This window comes from Falco biarmicus, chromosome 2, assembly GCF_023638135.1.
Source record: "Falco biarmicus isolate bFalBia1 chromosome 2, bFalBia1.pri, whole genome shotgun sequence".
NCBI lineage: Eukaryota > Metazoa > Chordata > Aves > Falconiformes > Falconidae > Falco > Falco biarmicus.
The window spans coordinates 96,130,988-96,157,444 of record NC_079289.1 but is presented as its reverse complement, the minus strand read 5'-3'; the positions used below and the strand labels follow the sequence as shown (position 1 = coordinate 96,157,444).

Below are 26,457 nucleotides of genomic sequence, written 5' to 3'. Positions count from 1 at the left end.
GCTCTAGACCCTTCACGAGCTTCACTACCCTTCTCTGGACATGCTCCAGCACTTTTACGTCCCTCTTGCAGTGAGGGGCCAACACTGGACACAGTATTTGAAGTGTGACCTCAGCAGCGCTGAGTACAGGAGGATGATCAGTTCCCTACTCCTGCTGGCCACACTGTTTCTGGTACAAGCCAGGATGCTGTTGGCCTTCTTGGCCACCTAGGCACACTGCTGGCTCATGTTCAGCTGGCTCTTGACGAGCACCGCAGGTACCATCATCTTTCCAGCCACTCTTCCCCAAGCCCATAGTGTTGTGTGGGGTTGTTGTGACCCGAGTGCAGGACCCAGCACTGAGCCTTGTTGAACCTCATACAATTGGCCTCAGCCCATCGGTCCAGCCTGTGCAGATCCCTCTGCAGAGCCTGCCTGCCCTCAAGCAGATCAGCACTCCTGCTCAACCTGGTGTCACCTGCAAATTTACTGAGGTGCACTCAATCCCCTCATCCAGATCATTGATGAAGATATTAAAGAGAACTGGCCCCTGTACTGAGCCCTGGGGAACACCACTTGTGATCAGCTGCCAGCTGGATGTAACGCCATTCACCACCACTCTTCGGGCTCAGCCATCCAGCCAGTTTTTTACCCAGCGAAGAGTACACCCATCCAAGCCATGAGCAGTGTTTCCAGGAAAATACTGTGGGAGATGGTGTCAAAGGCTTTACTGAAGTCTAGGTAGACAATATCCACAGCTTTTCTCTCATCCACTAATCCAGACACCCTTGTCATAGAAAAAGATCAGGTTAGTCAAGTAGTTTCTGCCTTTCATAAATCCATGCTGACTGGGTCTGATCTCCCAGTTGTCCTGTACGTGCCGTGTGATAGCACACAAGATGATCTGCTCCATTACCTTCCCTGGCATTGAGGTCAGACTGACATTACCCTCTCCATTGAAGGAGCTGAGCGTACTAGCCACTTAATGAGAAATTCTCTGGAAAAGATCAGAAACGAACACGTTTCCCTCCCATTAGCATGGATCAGATGTGCAAGAAAGCCTGAGAGATGAAGTATTTTAGCAGCCATGCATGAATTCAAAAGGCAGCAGCACAGCCATCACTTCCTTAAATGTTTAATGCTGAAAGAAGATTTAATGCCATCCTCAACAAATCTTCATTTATTTTAGTTAACCAGAAAACAAATGTATTTTCTCCACATTGTTTTTTAAAGTCATTTGGTAGCAATTGGTTAAAAAAAATAAACAAAGTACAAAATAAACAAGCAAGCAATAGAGATATTATCGACATGTCATAATTAACACCAGGGGAGATGGAGGAAGGTATTTTTTTCTCCATATTACAGACATATTCTGTCACCAATGCAAAGCTCCTTTGACACAAGAAACCTGCTTTAAAACCAGCAGACACTGCATATGGGAATACAGATTAAAAAGTCCATGAAGTGGTTCACCAGGAGCCTTGCTATCACTAGTAAGGTTATTATTCAGGATAAACCCTGCCTCATTTACAAGCTGCCTTCCCCTCAGTGCTGACTCTTAATTTCACAATCTTGTTTTCTCTTTAGAGTAGTGATAGTAGGGTAGCTCTCTCGTGAGGAACTCGAAATAATGATTATGTGACTGGCTCCGTCTGCTGAAGGAAGCTTTGTTCTCTCTCTTTTCTCCCTCTTGGGGACAGCCAAGTTTTCCCCTCTCTTCCCCTCCATCTTTTTGAAATACAGCAGCTCAAACATCAGCCATACATACATAAATCCTTCTCTTCATTTCCTTAACTACACCCCCACAGCCCAGCACATCAACATCCAGAACTAATTCCCTGGATGAGTGATTTTTAATCACCATCTTGACTGGCAGCCCAGGGATTAAGCTATGGTCAATTCAAGAAGTAGCTTTTAACACACACTAGCCCTCAAGTGTTAAACTCTATATTTCTTTCTTCTGTTATGTCTAGAATGTATCTTACAAAAACCTTTACTGATGGTTGCAATGCACAGCTTTTCACCCACACTTGTTTACAAAAATGGAATTAATGGTCACAGTGTTTTCAAAAAACTACAGTAGATCCTTCTTTTCAGAATTTAATCATGCAGAATGAGAAACACTCTTTTTATAAAGAAATTATTTTTGGTGTTGCCTTTATTACTTAAAGCCACATTTTTATTTATTTCAATATCAACTTTTTAATAAATTAATTATTGCAGAAGTTTACACTACCCTATCATGTCTATTACAACTTCAGGATGGTTCAGATGTAAACAGATGATGGAAGATGTTGATCAGAGTCAGCAGCTTCTGATGCCAGCATAGTTTCTGACTTAATGGCCACCTAAGAATATACCATCTGGCCAGATTCTGCTGTACTACTATCTTTAATAAGCCAGTGCAAACCATTTTTACCATAATGCATTTCCTTCTACTGGGAATTTCTTTTCCAGCAGTACCAAAAGCTTTGCCATTTGTAATGCAAAATAGTCTATCACTTGTGAAAATAAAGGCATCCCATCCAGTAGGGAAGGTTTAACACTGCAAAATTTCAGTAAATGTTTGCTCTATTTCAAAGAAAGGAATTTATTGGCTTTTTTTTCTAAGTCAAGTTTATACCCCATGCCTCCTTTACAGCAATTGTGCCAGTGTGCCACAAAATGGGTCCATTATTGCCATGCTTAGCACTGTGTTAAGTGTGTGATGGTGGTTTCATAAACAAGGAACTAAACGGGGACCACTGAGCTCTTTCAATTGTCACCCAAATCAGATTACAACCTGCCCTTTTCAAAGGTGAATAGAAGACTGTAGACAAAACATCCAGCATCACTTACATTAAATCCCATAGGACAAAAACAATTTGAACTCTTAGAAAGAAAAGAAAGTTAATACTTCATTTTGCTGTTCGTTCATGCTGGGATTTTATCACACACACAGAGCACAGAGTGCTGTTAGCAGAGAAATTCTGCTCCCATTACCACTTATTTTATTGTAAATTATTTTGAGATGTTGAAGTGCTACTGCTCAAATAAAAAGCCTACATTATTAAGTTCTATGGCTTTTTATTATATTTGCGCTTGGGTTGTGAAGTTCTAAGAATGAGCATTTTCTGGAAACCAAAGTACTAAAACATGATTCTGTGAGTTGCCATTCTTGTTTTTGTGAGAGCTTTATTATCAAGTCAAACTGAGTTTTGTAATTGTCTTTAGGTGGAAGGCAGGCTGGTCCCTTTGTACGCAATCAAGATGAGGTCAAGATGGTTTATAATTAATGAACCATGTAAACAGCTACAAGGTATTACCAGCCTTTTTTTAGATGCTACCTCTTTCACCTGTGTAAAAACCTCAGTATATTAGGTGCATACAAGGAAACAGCAACAAAAAACCCAACAGACTGGCTGCATGGGAGATCCTTGAAATGACTCAACTGTATGGTGAAAAAAATTCAAATTCAAGTGACCAGCCACAATGCCTAGAATCATTTTGACTTCCAGAAATCAATAAAGTAAATTATATTATTCAGGCTTTATACCCAAGTAACAGGGAAAAACATCTGACAGTATTATGAACAGAATTATTCACGTGTGTGTCACAACTAATGGTCTGAGCAGTGAAAATCAGACATGAAATCCAAGCCCTCGATCAGTGAGTGATGTTAATTTTTCAGCAGTATTCATGTAATACCCCTCCCCCAAAACAGTCAAACAAACCCCCCTATGTCACGTACCTTCATGTTGCATTGGGAACATAGATAGCCTACCATCATATTTCAGATGCAAAGCAAAAGAGTTTAAAATAATATATAGGAGAGACAGGAGAATATAAACCATCCAAAGCATAATACTTCACCATCCACTTGAGATTCTCTGATAAATATCTTTCTTTACTTTGAGTCAGACCAGTACTCAAAGGCCCACAAGGGCTTAGAAAGAAGATTTGTTCTGTCTAGTCTGAAGATAAATATCAACTTATCGTACCAGATGAAGTATACCAGTTCTCACAATGGATTTATTGTTTGGAAAGGTCTCTAGTACATTGAGTAGTGTTTGTTCTTAGGACTGAAGATTTTAAAAATACAATTTTTTAAAACATTCACATCTAAATTTTTTTATTCTGTAGCTTCATATATTAAAGAATCAGGGCCATAGTCTTGTTTTCAACTTAGGTATTTCAGAAGCAGATGTTTGTCTATACTGGAAAGTGACATATTAAACAGATACAGTTTAGACATAGGGGGAAGGAGTATCTTTCATGGTCATTATTACCGAGCCTCCCTTCAGCTCCCCATCTGCCTTTCTCAGGTGCTTGGGGAGCAGAAAGGAATTGTGTGATAGTACGCGGCACCTGGAACAGGCCGACTTTTCCAGAACAACTGGTTTGTGGGTTGGTTAGCAGAGTGTCATCAGGGAGCATGGATCTGATGTTCACCTCTTCCCATCACAGTCCACATCAGCATAAGCACGAGCTGCCCTCACATGCGTGCAACTCAGAAACAGGATTTTGAAAAATTACTCAAAAGCTATTATTTTATTACATTTGACATAAAATAGATTGAGAAATCTTTCTATGTGCTTCCTGGACTTTGATTTGTTTGGGTTTCTGACTGCCACAAGAGCTCAGCTCTTTCTCTGCACGAAAGCCAAGCCTGCGAAAGCCACCCAGTGAGTGACATGAATGAGTGTTAGCCTCACTGAGGGTGGAAATAATCATGCCTACACCTTTACCAAGTTGAAAACTAGATGTCCAGACAGCAAAATTCACATTAAGTCTCTCAAATCTACAGCAGGATAGGGCTGCTTGGGGCAACTGTACAGCTAATGACCACAATGTTTTCTGAGCCATTGTTCCCTTGGCTAAGGGAAGATGTTGCTGTAGCAGCAAAAGAAACCTGGAAGGATGCAAAGGGGAGAATTCCTGCACATTTCCCCAATGTGGTGTTTGAAAACACTTCTTTCACCAGCCTCTTTGAAGATACTTCTATGTCTGTCAATCTGGACACACCACTAGAGACAGAAATCTGGACACAAGGCTTATTGGTGGGTTTTACCTGATGTATTTAAAGTTAGGAGCATGTCTGATAATAAGATTGGGTTCCCAATGGGAAAGTGGTGGATAAATTGTCTGACATAAGTCACAGTCTCCCTTAGAGAAGAAAATATGGATGCAGAGACCTATCTGAGCTCTCAGGTTGGTATCTTTGATTTTCTGATGCAGTAGCCTTGACATATCTCAGAATGGTTTTGGTTATGATATTGGTTTATAATATAGATGGGAAAAATGAAGACAGAATTCATTTTTTCCCCCTTTCTTACTGCTGTGTCTTAGATTTTCAAAAGGGCATAAAAGAATATATATATATATTTATATGTCCAGCTTGTATCCAATTTTTCAGAGGAATAATTGCTCAGTACTCTTTAAAAAACAGAACCATTTAATATGTTACTAGTGACTTGAAAATACAAGTTGTTCTCTCAGCCCATCATCTTGAGTAAGCAAAAATGAAGTTGCAGTCACATAGCCAAAAAACTGCAGTTTGCATCTGCCCACGTGTCCCTTGACATTTCCAATGCTCAGTATGCTAGCATTTCCTTCCTGAATCAGTTTCCCTCCTTTTGCCTCCAAACCACTTAGCTAAAAATCAAAATTTGGTGGATGTAATCCTTCTAAATGATAGCCCAACACCAGTTTGATGTTCTTCCTGAAAAAAGTTGTACAACAGGCTCCAGATTTTCCTGCAGCATAATTTTGTTTAAATACTAAAATAACAGGACCTTAATGGAACATAAAGTTACTACATCACTGTAGATAGCTCTTTGCTGCCAGCCATTCCTTACAGTCTTTGCCATGCATGGGTCATTACACAGAAAGCAGTTCCAGTTTTCTTGTGCCCTAGACCCAGCTTGTAAGTACTATTCCTTCACGGATCATAACATCAGCCTTTTTATTCCCAGATTTTAAAACACCAAACTGTTAAACACATTTCAGTATTTCTTGGGATTATTGGCATTAAATCACTACATTCAAACAGCCAAAGAGACCAGCTTATATATGATGGTTGTCTGAACAGAGAACACTTATTCATCTTTTTCTCAGCACCATGAATGCAGGAAAAGCATAAGGTGTCATTTTGGAGGCTATAAAGAAAATAGCATTCAAGCATAACTTCAGAAAGCATTTTAGCTATTGAAACTCAACAGCCGAGGGCAACAAAAATTTCCCATGGATTTAAAATTCATAGAATTGTCAGACCTTTTGTAGAGGCAAGGGGTAAAGTTCATGCATTTCATAGCTTCACTAACTCCAAGAAACAACGGTGCCTTTATGTACTCCTGAGCTTTTCTATAGAGCAGATCCTTCCATGGTAAGCAGAGATAAGAAATAATGCAACACAGATACAATACTCCCACACTTCTGAGCAGTATAGCTTCCTAAACACATTCATATGCTTGGTCAGCAGATATTCCCTACCTTTGGTGGAATTACAATGTTTTAACGGTAAAAAGCTGTCTGCCACCTTGAAGAAATGCAAGGTGCCTTTTGCAGTTCGGCTCCCTGTTAACTATGGAAAGAAGCAGCTCTGCTAGAAACCAATGCCTGGGAAGACAGAGTGAAGTCTGAATAATCAGGCCCCAACAGGGGTCTGGCAACAAAACCGAGAGAGGAAGTTAAAAGGATTAGCACTATAACACTGTTTAGCATTAGTACTCATCTCTCTCAGCCTGACCCAAAACCATCATCCTCCTTCTAAGCCTGCCCTTCACCATTTTTACTGTACTCAGAATAGCTAAGTTCACTCACATATAACTTAACCTCCTCACTTGAGGTTTGAGCATGGGTTGCTCATTAGCTGTATCTCCATCGTTAACATCATCACTCAGGATGAGACTGGTTTGGAAAGCAGTATTAGTGAAACGAGTGGTTCAAATGCTAAGCCAAGGATATCTGTGCATTTGAAAAGCAGAAGCCCCTGTGCTTGCTGTACATCTTTCCATTAGTGCTTTAGTTCAGATCATGAGAACATTTTTAAGCAATCTCCCAATCCCTCCTGTTAAGCAAGCTTTGGTTTACATCTCCGACTGATCCTGGAGCACGTGAAGCTTCATCTTCTCAGATGAAATAACACAGATGATGACCTGTAGATGAGCACTTCTCTGCATTCCTTATTTCACTCTACAAATCTGCTGTTAACTGGTCCAGCATGACTTGTTAATGTTGACACAGACACTGAGTATGCCAAAACCTTGGCACCATCGGGAAAATCCAACAGAATTTAAGTGTAGACAAGTTTGGGCAGTGGGGAACATGGAGTTTCAGAAATAGAGCATATGGGAAAAGGTGAAGTCATGGGAATAGAAGTGAGCGGGACTGGAAGACACTGAAAACATGGGAGACACTCCATGACTGAATTCCTGGTTTATGAAGACAAAAATATGTGGTATGAAGAAGGTAACACTTGTTGTCACAAGTGAGATTTCCCATTAGGAGACCTGTGGGAGGTAATAGAGCTCCCAGCCATATTAACTTTCCAGATGGGAGAAAATGTTTCTAAAGCTAACATTTTTAAAATTAAGTTGTCAGGTTGTGCCCTGGCTTAGTTCACCATGACTAAGCACCATAGAGCAGCACTTAAAATAAACCATAGCGTGAATTCTGCTGAAGAAACCATCCCTGGCTGCTAGACACTATAGTATCACTCTGCTAATCTTAGTTCCGCTACAAAGGCTGAAATTCATCTTACCTGACTTTAGGTCAGAAAGACAACATAAAGCAAGATTTTCCTGTGTGTCTTATATAGCCATCTTTGAATGGGACATAACAGACATCAGGGAGAATAAAGCCCACTCTAAATGATACTTAATTTCAGTTCATCTGATGAAGTAGAGGTGTCCATAATATAGAAGCCTACAGATGACTAGATCCTACTAATCCTGGGATCCTTTTCTACTCCATAAGGCATTTCAAGGAATAAATCTTTCTCACCAGTTTTAGATGGTTTTAAGCAAAAAAGAATCCTGTTCTGGAAGTACCTATATCCATGGACTATAAAAAAAGTCTGCAGTAAATTGGCTAAGACATAGATGTCCCATTGTCAGTGACTACGCCCGTCACAGGAGTGCAGTATATCCAGAATATTTCCAGCTAAGTTAGTACACTTCCTGGAATATAATCATGCATGGTTTAATCAAGATTAGAATGGCTTATTAAAGAGGGCATTCGATAATGTTGCCTAAAACAGGACCTAAATAAACAAAAAGGGGAAAAAATCATAGAATAGTTTGGATTGAAAAGACCTTCAATGATTATCTAGTCAAACTCTCCTGCTGAGGGCAGGGACATCACTAGATCAGGTTGCTCAAAGCCTCATCCAGCCTGACCTTGAACACTTCTAATGGTGGAGCATCCACAACTTCTCTGGGCAACTTGTTGAGTTGTCTCACCATCCTCATCATAAAAAATTCTTTCTTGTATCCAACCTAAATCTACCCTCTTTCAGTTAAAAACTGTTGCCCCTTATCCTGTCACTGCAGGTCCTGGTAAAAAGTTTTTCCCCTTCTTTCTTCTAAGCCCCTTTAGGTACTTGTCCTGGTTTCAGATGGGATGGAGTTAACTTTCTTCTTAGTAGCTAGCACAGTGCTGTGTTTTGGCTCTGATGTGAGAACAATGTTGATAACCACACAGAGGTTTTTAGCTGTTGCTGGGTGATGTTTATACCAAGTCAAGGACTTTTTGGTTTCTCGGTTTGGTTTCTCACACTCTTCTTCAGAGAGAGTGCTGGAGGGACACAAGAGACTGGGAAGGGACACAGCCAGGACAGGTGACTTGAACCAGCCAAAGAGGTGTTCCATACCATGGGATGTCATGCTTGGTTTATAAACTCAGAGGGTTAGCTGGGGGGGAGGGTTGCTCAGGGACTGGCTGGGCATCGGTCAGCAGGTAGTGAGCAGTTGTACTGTGCATCACTTGTTTTCCTTTCTCCCTTTTGCTTTGGATTTTATCTTTTTCCCCACCTTTCTATTATAACTGTTGTTATTATTATTATTGTTATTATTGTTGTTCTTACCTCTTTATTCTGTTTAAATTATTAAATTGTTCTTATCTCAACCCATTCTTTTCCAATTCTCCTACCCGCCCCTCCAGGTGTGGGGAAGTGAGCAAGCGGCTTCGTGGTGCTGGGCTGCCGGCTGGGGTTAAACCACAACAGTACTGGAAGGCTGCTGTAAGGCCTCCCCAGAGCTTTCCCTTCTTCAGGATGAACAACCCCAACTCTCTCAGCCTTTCTTCAGAGGAGAGGCGTTTCAGCCCTTTGATCATTTTTGTGGCCCTCCTCTAGACTTGTTCCAACAGGTCCATGTCTTTCTTGTGCTGGAGACCCAGAGCTGGAAGCAGTGCTCCAGGTGGGGTCTGACAAGAGTGGAGGGGCAGAATCACCTCCCTTGACCTGCTAGCCACGCTTCTTTTAATGCAGCACAGGATACGGTTGGCCTTCTGGGCTGCAAGCACACATTGACAGCTCCTGTCCATCTTCTCCTTTACCAGTATGCCCAAGTCCTTCTCCACAGAGCTGCTCTCACTTCATTCATCACCCAGTCTGTATTGATACTGGGCATCGCCCCATCATTAGATTCACATTGGGCCACTCCTCAAGCCTGTCAGGCTCCCTCTGGATGACATCCCTTCCCTCAAGCATATCAAATCAGTAATTGAATTTCATGCAAATGTGTATTTTATGCAAATGCTTATAACATGGTTTATTTTAAACCCACAGAATAACTCATTTAGATTTCCTGTTCAAGTCAGTTTTAAAAGGTATGTCTTTTATAGGCACGATACATGTTTGCTGTCTCATTGTGTAAATAATATTTCTGTCTTAAAAACAAACACTGCCATTTTAATATTTTTAAATAAGGATGAGGGGAGAATACTGCAAACTAAAAGTACTACTGGATTTAAAGCTAGCATTATTTTTTTATTGTTTTCTTAAAAATCCTAAACCTACTGGAGATGCCATTCCCACACCCTGTTCCCGCATGCTGTATTAGACCTAGCTCAAACAGTAATACAGCACTCCTTCACTAAACCTGACTTCTCAGACAGCAGCAATGCTCAATATTACTTCCATTATTCTGTATATTCTGCCTAGACCAAACTTACATCTAAAAAAAATAATAATCTTTCACCGCAATCTATTTAAAGCCTTCCCACAACTTTTCTTCCTTAAGTTAAAGTGAACATCCCACATAACACCAGAAGGCTTCAGCCCTGAATGTCAATCCATACATAGTTTGACGATAGGTTGCACAGATGATAAGATTAGTTATGCAAGGTTTTGTTGGGAAAGGTCTCATTCTGCAAGTCCTTCTTTATATACCTCCTCTCTTCCTTGATATAAGTAACAAGCCACAGATTTAGATCTAGATGTGTAAAATTCAGTTAGTAAGGTAGATAAACTTGTGTTCACTCAGGTATTTACAATCTGCACTCTGTAGTTTTTTCACCCCAGTTTTCAGACTGAAGTTCCTTTGTCTGCTTTTAAGATTTGTTGGGGCAATTCTTGAGGCTTTTCCAGCTGCAGCTGAACCACTCCACGACGCTTTCCATTCAGCTGCAGGAAGACCTCCCAAATATTCTGGGCACTTGGAGGGAAGTATGGACAGGTGCTAGGGAACTAGCAGCATAAACTGATTTAATCTGTGTCCTTCTTCTGAGGTGAATAGGGGTTGTATAGGGGCTGACAAAAAAACAGAACTGGGGGCCTACTTCATATCAATACCTGTGTTATTAGCTTGGGAGAGTTGGAGGCCACCAACCAAACAAGATGAATAAGTAACGGACACATGAAGACATTAAGTTGTAACAGAGCTGCAAACTGACCCAGTCTCAGCACATATGCATTTAAAAAATAAAGATAAACCTTAAAAATATTTAAAATACAGCCATGTACCAAACCTTTAACATGATGCTTTAAGCCACAGCCAAATTTTGGCACAGCAAAACATCTGTGAATTATTTCATCCACTGAAACAAAATGCTCTGAATATTTAGAAAATGTGGTCAAGACATCTTACATGCTCAAAGTTAAACCAGTAATGCATCTAGAGTCTGGATAGAAATTCCCCAGGTCAGATTTGGCAATTTAGAATAAGTTTTGTGGAGCAGCCTTTCCTAGTATAAGCATAGTCCACTTCCTAGTATCATTTGCAATTTCCCCCCAAAGAATTTCCTGCTAGTGCAACAATGCTAGCAATTTATCTCCCTCATTCTGAGTCATTCTAGAGGCTTTTATGGTTTTTGATCTTTTATACCATCTTCCTTAAATATTTTATGAGATTCTATGACTCATTTCATTACTTGTATAATTAGGATTTGGAGAATGGATGTTCCCTTGTACCCTTCTGAGCTACTGGAACATCATGACTGGAATTATATTTAAGCAACTATATTCGAGATTTGAACTGGTCAGTTGTTCTTATCCACATATCACTACTAAATTTTGCATCAGTTTCTGCTTCGGGACAATCACTGAATGGTATCTGAACATACCGCACTGTTGATGCCTCATGCAACTTTTAAAGCCTTTTTTCTTCACTTCTTAGAAAGTTATGCGCATGTCTGTCTGGGCAAAGGTGAGGCAAGGGAGGAAAAATTAAAAAAATAAACATGTCAGGCATCTTGTTGTAAAAGCCTATGAAGAAACAAGGTACCTACAATGTTTACTTTAAGGTAGCTAGCAAGATCCTCACTATAGTCTAGGTCACAAAGGTTTATCCACCATATTATCACTTCTTCTCTTTCAGAGTAGCTAAAATACAATAATAACCCTGTGATTATAAAAAAGACCATTTTTAAAAAAGTGTTTATTTATTACTGGGGTCAGAAGACCTTATCAGATTCAGTGCTTCTAACTACTGCAGATCTGTTTTTAAAAAATGAAACACAAACATTCTGATTTTTAATAAATTTAAAATATTTAATATTTTACATTTCATAAAGTCACTTTTATATCATCTGGTTTGACACAAAACTTCACAATGAAATAACTTTTTTAAAAATTCATGTGAATTCTTCACTGCCTCTCTTTCACCAGATGTTTTAATTCCAGTGAGTATTTCAGTCTCATTCGCAAATCACCAGAATAGATAATTTTTATTTTTTTTTTGATAGAACAGCTCCCTGTTGGGTTCAGTTTCATCAAAATATACACCTTTCACAGAAGCATGTCAGCTTGAATGAAATGTTTTAAGGGATAAATTAAAAAATATTTCAATTAATTTTGCCATTAAATAATAACATCTTTGTTTTACATATAGTATGTAGAACAACATATTTAGTGCTTTAATATAGTCAAGTTGAAAAAAGAATGCTCAGTCCAGATACAACCCAGAACACAATATCTTAGACTTATTTTTGAGTTCTGACACCTGGAAATGAAACAGTTTTAGTGTGTTGATTAGTTTGGAAGAGTTTTGGGGATTTTTTTTTGAGGAGGTTGTGGAGAGAAGAAAGGTTGGATATTGCTGGGGAAGAGAGTACCATTTTAATGAGAAGTATATTCCACAAAGACAGTATACATTTCAACCCTATGGTATGGAGCTGTCTTCTATGCCTTCTTAAATCATCAATATCTCTAGTTCTTACTGCTTTTTGTAAGCAAAACTGTAAGCAAACTTCAAAATATCTTTAAAGAACACTATTATAATCTCAATTTCCAGGTAAGACCAAGGCTTGACAAAGTTTTCCAAAGGCTGTCCAGCACGTCATTGTCCAACTCCCCTCCCTGATTAACAGTTCATTTCAGCTAGATGGTGTGGAATGGCCAACAAACGATTTGCTGTTATTGCAACTCTCTTAGAAGCTGTACACCAGAAAGTCATAACTGCCCTGGATCACACATTGGCTAACACTCTACTGACACAAAAAGCATCCTTTCCTCCAGCTCTCTACAGAAACAAGCCTAGCCACCAGTGCGTATGTTCAACAACAACCAAAGGTATGACGTCAGGTCATCATTTTTATCCATATACAATCTTCAGTATCATTACAGACTCCTCATACAGCATGCACCTGTCAGCCTAGGTCACAAGTGGCAACGGTCATGGGAATTTGTTCGGTTCTTCCCATTCTCATAACCTCTCCTCTCACAAACTTCCCCTGCCTGCAAAACAAAGTAGTGTGGTGTGGAGAGTCTCTTACTTCATATAAGCAGACTTGCACCAAGAGCCTTCCTATATTTCCTTTTTCAAAAATCAGTCTTTCAACAACATCAGCAAACTAGAAGCAAAAACCCCAAATGCTACAGTTTACCCATGTGCCATTTTGCATCCTGTTTCTGAAACCAGGGTTGACAGGCCAACATATGTGACCAATAACTGCTATTCAGAGTTAAGCTCTGCAAATGGTGATTGACATGGAGCCGGGCATTCCATCAGCCAAGGGAGTCATCAACTATAGACCAGCCAAAATAAACGCGAAGAAATTTCCTCTGGGTGTTAATCACTCTGAGTATCATTCTTTCCCACACACTAGGCAAAGATTCTTGACCTACTGATTTGAAGCAAACCCACCCCTATTAATTAAATAATTTGTCCATTAACACCTGAAGACATACATAACCTTCTCACCCTACACAAGAAAGAGAACAGAGTAAGTAAACAAACGTCTATTGTAAATATGACTAAATCCCCAAGCTGGCTTCATTTGCCCCACTGCATATGCCATCCTAATACCGCATTGTGTATATCTGCACAGCAAAGCTCATTAACACGTATTTTTTTTAAATCTCTAACGGATAGGTCTTTCAGATGAAACAGTCCAAATCTGGGAAAATTAATTCCGTTACCTTTCAGTGGTTGGATTTATGCCTGGCCTGAAGTACAGCATTATACAATATCTGTCCATATCATATAGGCTTCTAACTGGTGTCTCAGCTTTCACAGCACTTTTTAATGAGACCATGTATCACAAAAATCAAATGTCTTTACCATAAAAACTAGCTTTTCCCATATAACTGCAGTCATGAAATTCTGTGGGAAAAGTTGAGTTTCGGAGAGTAAGACTTTTGCAAAATAAAGCAACATGGGTTTGGTTTTCTGTCTCCTAAAAGCCAGATTGTCACTTCTGCAAGGTAAGTCTTTGTCCACACAGTGAAAGACCTACAAAATCATCAGGAGTAATGGTCTTTTAATTGTAATGAAGTCCATTTTTAACTGCACCTTATGGTAAAAAGTTTCTGGAATTTTTTACATTAATAGTGTCCCATAAGTCTGGCTTACAAATTGTAGAAATTAAGATGCATAAGATTATTGGTACATTTGACTTTTTAACAGATTATGTATACCTCTAGCCCTCATGTGCAAGTTTTCAGTGCCTGGTAGAAAACATTTTTTTTACAGACACTGCATAATGATCTCAAAATTGAAAAAGCCAAAAGCCTTGCAGTGTGATGAGAAAAATAAGCCTTATATTTTAGCTGCTTTTAGAGGCATTAAAACCCCAACAACCCAGAATATCGCAGTGTCTTTTTAATATATATTAGAAAGAAAGGCTTGCTAGGAAAATAGTTCTTCAGAGGACTTATAAAGCAAAACTCTGTTGATCATCCCATTACACCTTTACACTGCAATGCAAAGGGGCCTGTAAAGGACAGGTACCATCAGGAATGGTTCTTTCAAGACAACATAGTTCAGACAGTTTAATGGAGAAAGAATGGGAAGTTAAAATGGCTATTGAGAGTGTTTAACCTCCTTTCTGTGCCTTCAGAGGTCTCTATCCTCCTTACCTTTCTGTCTGCTACCTTCCCTCTCCTTTGCCTCCCAGCTCTTGAAGTTTACAAACTATTCCTCTTTCTTGCATCTGTGCTTACCAAGGCAACTTCTGATTCTGTAGCACTGAAAAGTCCTATTTTCATCTTCAGGGCTTTCAAACAAGCTTAATTCACAATTTCTGTATAAAGGCTGCTTCCCTTGCTTTCCTAATGTAATTTTAAGAAGAGAATCTGGTAAATTTTTCCTTCTCTGCAGGCTCCTCCTGGTCTCCTCTCCCACATAGTTGTTTTCCCTCTGGGCCTCTCTCTGTCCCTCTCTTCTGTACTTTATTTTCTGAGTAACCTAGTCTAGTCTCAGGAATGCACCCTGGTATTTTAAAATGTACTGCTGTCAAGAAAAACAGAGAGCTGTTTCCCTGGTGGTTATGTAGGAACAAGCACACAAACAGACTGAGTTGCCCCTTTCTTTCTCTTCCCCTTCTCTTCCAAGTACCTCAAAAAGGCAAACCCATTTAGTCAGCCCCATGCATAGCACCAACCAATGGCCAAAAGATGTTCAAAAAGACTAAAAAATATTTTCAAACTTAGGATTGTCATGGAAAATTTCCAATTCCAGTTCAATCATAGAAGGAAGAGAAGATAAAAAAAGTGCTAGCAGTTTTCTGCTTCCTTGTCATGCTCAAACTTCCACCTGCACACTGACAGGGACAGGAGTCCTACATCCCTGATGAAGTCAAAAGCCCATTTGAAAAGCAGAGGGATTGAGGTGCCATTTCCCCTCTTTCTTCAAGACCCCTCTCTTCCCTCTGCGTTTACCCTACAATTCTGTGAGCTCTAGTGTTGTCCAGATGTCTGGGGAATGAGAAGGAGGTTAAAGACAAGAAGCCAAAGACTGAGGACAGGGAAGTGAGGACGCAGTAATAGAAATCCTAGAGTAGGGTCAGGCTGGGGAGCAGCAAGGCCTGATTCAAAAAAGTTAAAAAATCACTGCACTTAGAGAATATGCTGGAATTAATCTCAAAACTCAAGGGAACCTATGGGAAAAAATCAGCACTGTTGCTTATTAGTCTCTCCTGAGGCATACCCACCTCATCAGCTCAAGACAAAAAGCAAATACATTTTACTCAAACTGAAAAATCTAAGTAAGTGGGGCCTTTTGAAGTTTAGATGTATTTGTGAAGAAATGGTGGAAAACCTTTACAGCTCTTAGCTCATTAAAATATTTCAACACTGCAAGAAACAAGCTCATGCTGAAATTCACAACAAATTTCTTATTATTCAAGGAAATAACAAATGAAAATAGCAATTGTTCAAAAAAAACCCCACCCAAATCCAAAAAGTAAGGTTGGTTTTGCTCTCACACTATCACCTGATCTGTTCAGCATTTGTCCCAAGAGTGCACATTTACTCACAGACATACTTGAATAGCTATAATAATAATTGTATTTTGTATTCAGTACATACAGTATTTTGAAGGGGGAGTCCACTCCACCTCCCCTACCCTATTGGCTTCAGAGAAGCAAAATCAGACTTCAGAGCTTCCCGTTTTGGATCAAGAAAGGCTTAGAAGCAAATGCTGCAACCTTGCCAACCGGTTACACACCAGTAAGGGGCATAGCTGTGGGTGGATAGGTAAAGCTAAGGAAGAGACAGAGCTTTCCTTTGTAGCACTTACCACTGTAACAGCAACAGATTACTTTTCCATTACAGCAAAGAACAGCAGCATTTAATCCTCTAGTTGTTCTCTGATGTACCACAATTTGAGCCCTGGCACACAAAAAGTCTTGCCTTACAAGTCCAGATGGTCGGAGAGATAAAAAACAGCATAAATATAAATATGAAGGAAAATACTTGTGATTTTGTGGAAGACTAAAAAAACAATCTCCATTTTTCCAAGAGAAATACTGATGACTTCATATGAGACCTTACATTTCACAAGGAAAGTATATGGCATAATTCCTTTAATCCACTGTATTTTACATAAGCGTCCAGGTAAAGTTAAAAATGCTATTTTCTAGCAATGAAAAACCTGCACAGGAAAGGCATACATGGCTACATGAGTTAGCACAGTCATTCTTTATTCATTAACTTTAATGAGCTTTACCTGCAAAAGCGAGAAGATACTTTTCAGAATTTGTAGTTATAATTTTGCTGTGACTTAATTCAACCCTTTTTGTTGCACAGAGGACATATATAAAAGGCTGTTTCAGGAGTTTATGTTTTGTATCGTTTTTCCCTGATTTCTAGAATTAGCCTGAAGGATCCTTTTAGAGAGCAAGTAAATATATATACAATATTAGGACAACACTGCAATGCAAAGAGGATGTTAAATTGCTCATCCAAGGAGATGACATAACGAATACTGACATAATTTCCAAGCAGCAAAGCAAAACTAGGTCAAATCACATTGACCTATCTAACATAATAAGCCTTTTTTTTTCAGATTTTTACAATGTAGACTGTGTCTGCAGGCATTAATGTCCTCTGTTATCAATGTATAGTGTTGTCACTCTGTTTTAATGTCTTATCACCATGTTGTGTTAATTAGACCAAAACAATATAGTGCACTTTTGAACTGCTTAACTCGCAGTTTCAAATCTCTGCCTAAGCTATACTTCTGAGGTTATCCAGTCAGAAATGAAGTCATTAACTCTTTACAGGCACTTGTTTCAATAGCTGCTACCAAGGCTGGCGGAACAGCACCACTTTGCATACAGGTCAAAATCAAAGCTTTGTAAATTGCATGTTGCTCGTCAAAAACAAGGTCTGTATAGCTAACATCTGTCTGTGAGCAAAGTGCACACTAATTTTGATGTCACTTAACACAAGGCAGAACTCAGGCATATATGCTTTCCTGAGCATCACGTGGACAAATCTGGTCCATGCTTGGCCATCAAGTGTCCCTGCCCAAGAGCTTTATCCACATGTGGTGCTCTGACAGGGACAGTCCTTTTGCTTGCTCAGGGCAGCTTTCCCTTCCCCTACTCTTGTTCCTCTGCATGTCAGATTTACAGCACACATATTTTTCAGTGAGACTATTAACAGAGTTGTATAGGTTTATGCTTACAGCCTCGCATGACTCTCACAAGAACAGAAACATGAGAAGTGACAGCAATATCTGCCTGCATCCCTGCCTCCAGAGCTGAGGTGGGACCAGAGACCAGGCTGAGAGCTTGAGGCCCCAGCTATCCACAGAGCTGGATGTGGTTGGAAAGGAGGAAAGAAGCTGAGGCAGGAGACAGAGGCAGACCCTAGTGGACTGCAAAGCAGAAGCTGTCAATAGAGTTTACGTCTTCCTGCAGAATACATAGATTTTGCAATACGGGTATGATCTTAAGGGGAAAACCCCAATATGTTCCAATGATAAAACACCCTCTAACACTTCTGAAGCTTGCTTGGTGACAAGAAGTACCTTGAAACTGAGATGCTGGCCATTCTTAGGACAGAGTGGTTGGATTTGGCAACTCTAATTCTAAATACACACACATACGTATATATGTAAATGTGTAGTGTTTCTCTTATTTTTTTCCTTATTTTTTTACATCTTCACTTACCTCTCAGGAAGAAAGAAGAAAACCCAACCCAATACACAAAACAAACCAATTTAAAACAAACAAACAAACAAACAAAAAAACCCAACAACAACAAAACTAAAGAGGGATGATGTTTTCGTATGGGAAAACTACTGAAAAAAGAAGAGAACTCTTTTTGAGAAACATTTTGCTATAAAAGACTGTTTTCTCAGGGTTTGGGTTTTGGGTTGTTGTTTGGGGTTTTTTTGAAGAAAGCACCAGTCTCGGCTAATGTTTAAAACAAAGGTTCTAATAAAAAAATAGAAATGGAGATCCCAGGGATGGTCAGCAGGGTCTCATCCGAGCAAGCTCTCTCTTCGCCTGAGTAGTGCATCGGCTCGCCCATATCACAGATGAGTCTGACCTACCACTCTGGTGGGGGGTCTCTCTGAGCTCTGCTGCAGCTGTTCAGTAATTAAATACCTGCAGACCCAAAGAGCCAAGTTAATGCCATTAGTCATGGGCACCTGCTCGGGACGCAGGGATGCTGAATGGAGGCGGCAGGCCTGCAGGTGCACGGGCAGCACAAGGCGGCCAGGGTGCAGCGTGACGGGAAGCTGTCGGCGCCACCAGAGGCATGAGAAACATGTCAGCCTCCCTCCCCAAAATGTGGAGCAACTGTCAAAGCGTGTCACCAGCTCCTTTCTGGGGCCATGAAACAGCCCTCTGTAAATATTTTCATTGCAGTCTATCACACTACAACGAAAAATCCCATCAGCCCTGTGGATCTCCTCATTTACTCTCCCACTAAGCCAGAGGTAAAAGCCCAGGCTCTCTTTTATTTGTTTTACTATCTTGAAATTGTTCTTGCACCCAGCTGTCTCAACACTTATGCAATCAAAAAGTTTTGTCATACTTCAGGGCCAAACAAATATCATCTATTTGCCAGCTTTTCTGTCCTCCCACATCCCCCTGGGAAGAGATAAATAATAACGATAAACAACCATGACATGACAGCAAATAGGAAAGAATTTTAAAGAATTAAGAGCTATTTTTATTGTTTAGAAAAGAGATCAAAATCAGCTTCCTACCCTTTAGCGCCTTTCCCAGCTTTCAGACAGGGTGGATTCTGCACTGCAAGCCAGGGATCTCAGGGATATACAGTAATTCCTTACAGCTTGCTAAAGCATTACAAGCTCTAAGCTGCACGACTGTAATAAAAGACTTCAAACCCAAGAACAAGCTAAAGAATGGAGTACCCTAAGAAGTCTGAAATTCAGTTCAAACAAACTCCAGCCCACATTCAAAAGGCTATTCACACGGTTGTATGTGAATACAGGTCTGCTCCTTTCTCCCGGCTCAGTCTTCACCCACAGCCAAATCAAATTGTTCCTCCAAACGCTGAAGCATTTACTGAGCTTCAGCATATCCCCTGAGCATTTACCATCGCGAGCTCCTCGTTCCCATCAGTTTATTTTCCTCGACCCCAGGATCCAGCAGACCCCTTACCTCTGGTGCTACTCTGTGGAGGGACTCTGAGTTCTGACAACTTTTTGCAGAGCTCGGAAGCTGTTGAAGCCTTCCGTGCTGCTGCCTGCCTCCCGTCCCTCCCCAGCAGGGAAGCCCTGGGATCAGGCAGTGATGGGAAGCCAGCACAGCAGAGTGCTGGGCAGGCGGGAGGCAGAGAGCCGGAGACAGAGCTCATCAACGGTAGGAGGCCTGGTGGGGATCAGAGTGAGATACACATCTAAATAATTCAGGTGCTAATAAAAGCTTTAGGTTGGGTTCTGTTCAAGATGTGAGACAAAGATGAATTTCAATGTATTTCAGGCTGCCATCAATGCAGAATGTGGTGTTACTTAATAACCTGATACTGACAAACCAACATTATTTTAAGAGTGTTCCACATAAAGTTAATAAGGAAAGTGGCTATGCCTGGTTTTGTATTTTTATAGCTTTAGGTTGAAATTCTACCATGTGAAATTTTGAAAACTTCAAGTCTGACCTCTACAGGTAGGCTGCTGAAATAGGTACAGTATCTTCTGACCACAAATTGTACATAGGACTTTTTAGATATTGGAGAAAGGTGGAAACTGGATCAGAAGTACTACGTAACATCAGAGTATCATCATTGCATCTTTGAAGCTGCATTTAAAAACACTGTTATCTGTAGCATTATCTGTGGCAATTTGGTTCCTATAAATGCTTTCTTGCAAAATGCATAGATGGTGCAGCAACACCAGAAAAAGCACATCCAGCACGAACATTTTTACATTCAACAGCGTTATGGGGCTTTTTACTTTTACAAGTGTTACGGGGGTTTGCTTCTGCTTTTTATTATTCCTCTCTCTTCCTCCCCAATCTTCCATATGATCTGCTCTTTCAGAGCTACAGAAACAAATGTTACTTTGAAACTGATAACATCCATTTGAGTTTTGCAAAACTTATGTTTTTAAATGCCCTGATTGGTGCCACCTTTTTCTAATCAGAACCAACCACTCTAACAAACTACCCTTTGTCCGGGATCCCGTCCCCTCTGTTCCCACCACCGACAGCACATGTTGCTATAGCTACCCTGCATGTCTATTTACCACACAAGTGATCAAAGGGAGCAGACAACACACATACACACGCACAAAAAACCTCGCCAGGCTTCCTACCGAGCAATGTCCAGCCGCTAATTAACTGATACACTCCCAGCCTGCAGCCTCTGTACACTTGTTTTCTTTATTCCGCATGGTACACACACACAAAAAAAGCAGCATTCGCCAAGATGCTCATTCTTCCCTCACAGGCCAAACAAACAACAAAATGTCCCAGGATGAACTTTAAAAGATAATTTCCTAAAGCAAGGGTAAGGAGTACAGCACTCCAGGATAAGAATACAGCTTTTCCACTGAGGAACACACTAAGAATTTTAAAAGGTATGCAAAAGAAAATGGGAAATAAGAAACACATGCTAAGAACTTAAACAGCTGTAAGGAAAGGGGATGATTTTGAATTTTGCATGTGTTTTGCACTGCAGTTGTATGCAGTATTTATTCTCTAGGTGAGTTATGTGCACACTAGCAGCTATATGACTGCAGTCATGATAAGTAACTGTAATGGCTTTACGTGCCTTAGAAACACAGTTTCTCTTTTTTTGGTGGCCTTCCAGTTAACAGTCATTTTGTTGAAACTCTTTGTGTGATGAAGGGCTGAAGTCTGCTTTGATCGATGTCAATGGGACTTCAACGGGATGAGGCCAAAATAAGGAGTTTCATTGGTTGTCAATGACACTCCCATGAGCTGCACTTCAGGGATGTGTTGTGGGTGAAAGTGAGTGAAAATGAAGTATTAAAATTCATCAAACTTTTTATTTTTTTGTGCAGGAGGTTTAGGGAACTCAAAACAGAGCCCACAGTGCCCTCTCCAGTTCTGCAGCAAATTTGGGGAATCCAGCCACAAGAAACCAGCATTCTACCACATGAAGGCTGAGCATCTTCTCAGGATTTTCCATCACTTGCACGTTTTCTTACTTAGGAATTTCTTTTTAAGTAATAAACTGAACCAAGTACTCTGCAAAGCAGAAAATGTGTTACGTGCAAAGGATTTTTTCTTGTCAGGTTAGTTAAGTTACTTGTCTTGCAATCACGTTCAGATACCTTTAAGAAATTGCACTTCTGCTTCCTAAGACTAGTCTTACAGCATGCTAACAAACCCAGATGGGTGTATTTCCTATGGATGCTTAAACCTTTAAAGTACATGGTGACCAGTGTACTTTCCCAGATGCCACATGCACATCAACACGACAGAAATTTTCCCATTTTGGTTACTGGAGTTAAATGTGCAGTCATTCTAGCAGCCAGCAAGGAGACACCTCTTGCTGAGCTTTTTCAAACATCACCTAGAAATGACTGCTTCTTTAAACTGTCTCATTTACAAATCTCAACACAACATTTACACCGACCCCTGTACCCGCTAGAGACTATCGGCCTAGCACAGTGGTAAAGTAGGTTGAATCTTATCAACTCAACAGGCTGCATATTACACTTCTACAGTAATTCCTGGGCTTCCATTGGGGAAAATAGTGCACTTGTCTTGCTATATGCTGTCGTTCAGTACCTGTGGGCTGCCTTTGGGCCAGATCAATCATCACTATAATACACTGTTTCATCCCAACACCCACAACATGCTATCTGCTTGATTGTTAACTCTGCAACCCCAAATTAAGATATAGCTTCCACCAAGAGCCTTTCAAAGTGGGAATACTGGCTCCCAGAGCCTAAGAGGAAGGAGTTAACCCACCCCCCACCGCCTTATAGCCGGGTGGTGGAAGGATGGGGAAAGAAGCACCAGGGAAGGGCAGGGAAAGCAACAGGACCAGTAGGTGGGGAGGGCAACAAGGCAGAAGAGTAGGTAAAAGCAGCTCTGTTGCTCTGAATAGGAGGGCCATAACAGGGCCAGCAGGAAAGTCACCTTCTGTATGTTTCTCTTTCCCGTAACAAAATCAAACTAGAAGCAGGAGCAAGGGCTCCAGCTGCACGTGACTTTCCTGCTCTTAAGTGTCTGCTGTAATGGGTTTCCTAAACATTTTGTACAGATACTTTATAGCAAGTTGCAATCTTCAGTTCCCACTAAAACACAAAGTCTGCTGCCGGGGGGCGATGCATCCAGTGGCTCTGCCCGTGTCGTCGTCCCCCCCCCGACTTCCTGCTCCCTGGATTTGTCTGCCCCTCAGGCCCTAGCAGCGCCCACAGCTTTCCCTGCCAAACTGGAAATATGTGCGCACAACAAACCAACCAGACCCGGAGAAATACTTCTAAATTGTTCACTTGGAGCGGGAGAGAGAAACCGCGCTCACAGGCAGGTGTTTAAACAAACCCTGGCAGCGCTTCAGCCGGCGCCCCCCACCCCCAGCCCGGGAGGAGGCTCCGGGGGGGCGGGCAGGATCCTGCGGGGACCGGGCGGGCCGGCAGGAATAAGCCCGCCCGTGCCTGCACCTCTGCTTAGGCTGGAATGTCTCCCCACCTCCCTCTCCTCTGTTGCAGGGGGAGGAGGGTACGCGTGTGCATTAACATTTCCCCCTTCCCTATTCTGACTTGCCTTGCTCTTTTAACCCACCATCGATGAATCTTCGTTACCCCTTAAGCTTTACTTTTTAGGCAAGAGTATTTCAGGAGAGTAAAGTGCGCGTTTCACAGAGCATTTTACTTATTATTGCCTTCCTGTAACATTTCTGCTTCTTTCTCACTCCTCATTGACAACCCCCTATGCCAAAGTACCCTCTTGTGGCGACAATGATTTCTGATGGCTACGTGCATCCAGCTGACCAACTTGAGTATACAAAATGCCCTTTATTTTGCTTCACAAGGACAAGATTTCCCCTCTCTCTTTAAAGAGCTACAAAAGTAGTTTTTGGGATAGTGGGAGAAAGAAATACCTTTCCTCCTTCCATCACCCATATTGTCTCTTTCTTCACCCTTCCCCACCTCCTGTAACTTGCAGAAAACCAGGTGTAAGGAAGCTGAGATTTCCCACCATGGTTTCAGAAAGTGAGCAGAAAACAAATGCTCCATTTGCACTACAGGTGCAAAATCCTCGCACATGCATTCCCTGGACATGCACTATAAAAGTCCCACTGAGAGCTGAATGAATAACACCCACATGGAAAAGAAACTAGAAAACTTCTCTAATTTCCTCATATTTACCCATCGCCTACCTAGAAAAGAGCATATTAACTGCAAGTTTCAGAAGTGGACTGGCATGGGTTTTTAAACTGGGACAGATCTCTGATTCATTCTTAAGATACAGCCCCGCCAGTTTGCCTTGCTCCCACAAGGCTCTTCTAACTGTACATTGTTGCTGTAAAACTATGAGCAGCGAGAATCAAAAACATTTTGCCGCTGTGCCTTTGAACGACAATAAAAGCTCCTTTTGTCTCCTCAGGTGAATAGAAGTCCAAACAAAACCCAGAACGCCCACCTTATTTGAATAAACTTAGAACAAAAAATCCCTAGAAAACCATCTTAAAGTGCTTTTGTGAAGCTGTAAGACAGCTTGAAACGACTACATTTTGGAACAATCAGAAGATTAAAGCACTGGCAGGCAAGGAACTCACGCAGAGCTGTTTAATAAATTATCCCTGGCCTGAATTATTGGCATATTTAGGCGCATAACCCAGCAAGTTCTTTCCTTTCGCATGTCGCAAACAGGGCTGAGAGACAGCCTACACAATGCCTTTAAACCATGGCACACTGGAATTGATTTACATCCCTCGCAAACCGCTTCCATGCCCCGTACAAACCCCAAATGGACAATGACCTGCATGGCATCACTGCCTACCGGGAGGATTAAGCCAAAAAAATCCCTCGGATCGGTTAATTATTGGGGTTTTTTCCCCACCCCGGAAACTTAAGTTTTGACAACGGTAAGAAACAAGGGGGGGGGGGGGGGGGGGGGGAGGGGGCGGCGGGGAGCAACCGGAGCTCCGCAGAGGTTGGTACCGGTAGTACCCGGGGCCGGCTCCTTACCTGCCTCATGGTGAGATTCCCATCATCCATCCATCCAGCCGGCAAGGGGCTGCTCACACCGCTCTGCTGTCGGCAGGGCAGAAATCCATCAAGTTTCCCACCGTAAGCAAGTTTCCCTCCCGCCTCCTCCCTGCCTATTATCCCGCCCCCCACCCCCCCTCCCCTTTTTATCCTTTGCTGGGGGGAGTCTTCTTAAGACAATGTCAAGTTTCCCAACCTTCCTTCCGCAGCCTATAGAAAGTCGGGAGCGGGGAGGCAACTGTCCGCCTGGCTCTTATTTCAAACCGCATCCCAGGGATGTAGTAGTGGGCTGAATTGGGCCATGAAGTAGCCTCGCCAATCAGGAGGAAGGGGAGGGAGGCAGAGCACATAAAGCCTGCCTACATGAGGATTAGGAAAGCTTTCAAGGATTTAAAAGACCGAAAGCAGCTGGAAACAGTGTCTAGGGCTACAAAGAGGGAAGTCAATTTGCGGTGGAAGAGATTATTCTCATCTAACTGCTCCGCGTCTGCTTAAAGCATAACGGGCTCCCAGGACATCAGAAAAAAAAAAAAAAAAAAAAAAAAGCAAATGTCCAGTTGAAACTGGTGAAGCATCAGGGTGATGCAGAAATGCTTCGCAGCCACCCGGCAAAGCGACAATATCCTGTATGAGTCGAAGCCACACGCACCGCGGAATAACCGATGTCCTCGTGTCAGAGTAAGAAGTAACCTGCACAATGACATGAGCAGGAAACAGTAACATACAGCCTGCCGTTCACATCATGAGCAAGTGCCCATCTGCCAGAAGGAAGGAAGTGTACGTGTGAATCCATAGGCTTTGGAAATGTTTCCTTGCAAAGCTGTATTTGTCTCGGCAGCAAATGTTCGATCATCCTTAGCATTGGTGTGTTATATGCTTTCCCTTCTTCAGGGAGGGCGATTTCCTCATTCCTAACCAGTTGCTTGCACAAGATAACGCTGGACCCCAAGTGCAACTTTAAAGAAAAAGTAATAATATATTTTTATTATTATTATTTTAACAAGATCAGCTTCTATCTGCTGCCCCTTGGTGGCTTACGCTAAAATAAACAAATAAAAGCTGCAATGGAAAATCCCAGATCTGAAGTACTAATGCTGTTTGAGTTACACCTTTCCTGAGTTAAAAAAATATGCAGGGAAATACAAACCTGCAAATTCATACCATGCACTATTCTCCAAAGCCTTTGCCTCTAACTTAATAACAGTTCAGAACCCTGTTAGTATCTCTGTTCCACTCTAAATGGAAGTCTGTCTTTTGATCTCAGGGGACAATCAGGCAAATCTGATGTCTGAAGAAAAGCCCCAATATCATGGATTGCTTCTGCAAGGGCTTTATCTACCAATGCAAAAAGCAGTCACTGTCCAGAAAATTTCCTATCAGTACAAGAAATCTTATTGAATCGAGCTGCAGAAAAAGAAACGTTACAATGATGTGCTACAAGGATTTTAATTAAAGGCTTCTTAAAATATATTTCCTTTTAACTTATGATAAGCTCCAGCACTGGGTATGTCACAAGGAAAGGAAGAAACGATCTCAAAACCTTATACATTTGGTTTCCCATTCAAAGACAATTACAATTCTCCTCACAAGTGCAACCAAGAAAGGAGTTTGCATAATATTTGCACTGTCTAGCTCAGAGGCAAGGCATGGACAAAGGGTAAACTTGATT

General features: G+C 41.3%; 1 protein-coding gene across 1 annotated transcript in view; it reads right to left on the bottom strand.

Annotated features, from left to right (window-relative positions):
* The window catches only part of MID1 (midline 1), a 166,554-nt gene extending 141,670 nt beyond the window's left edge, over positions 1-24,884 (bottom strand). Inside the window, exon 1 of the mRNA XM_056329371.1 lies at positions 24,768-24,884. The gene's annotated coding sequence lies outside the window, so the exon portion shown is untranslated. The remainder of the gene's footprint in view (positions 1-24,767) is intronic.
* Between the last annotated feature and the right edge of the window lie 1,573 nt (positions 24,885-26,457).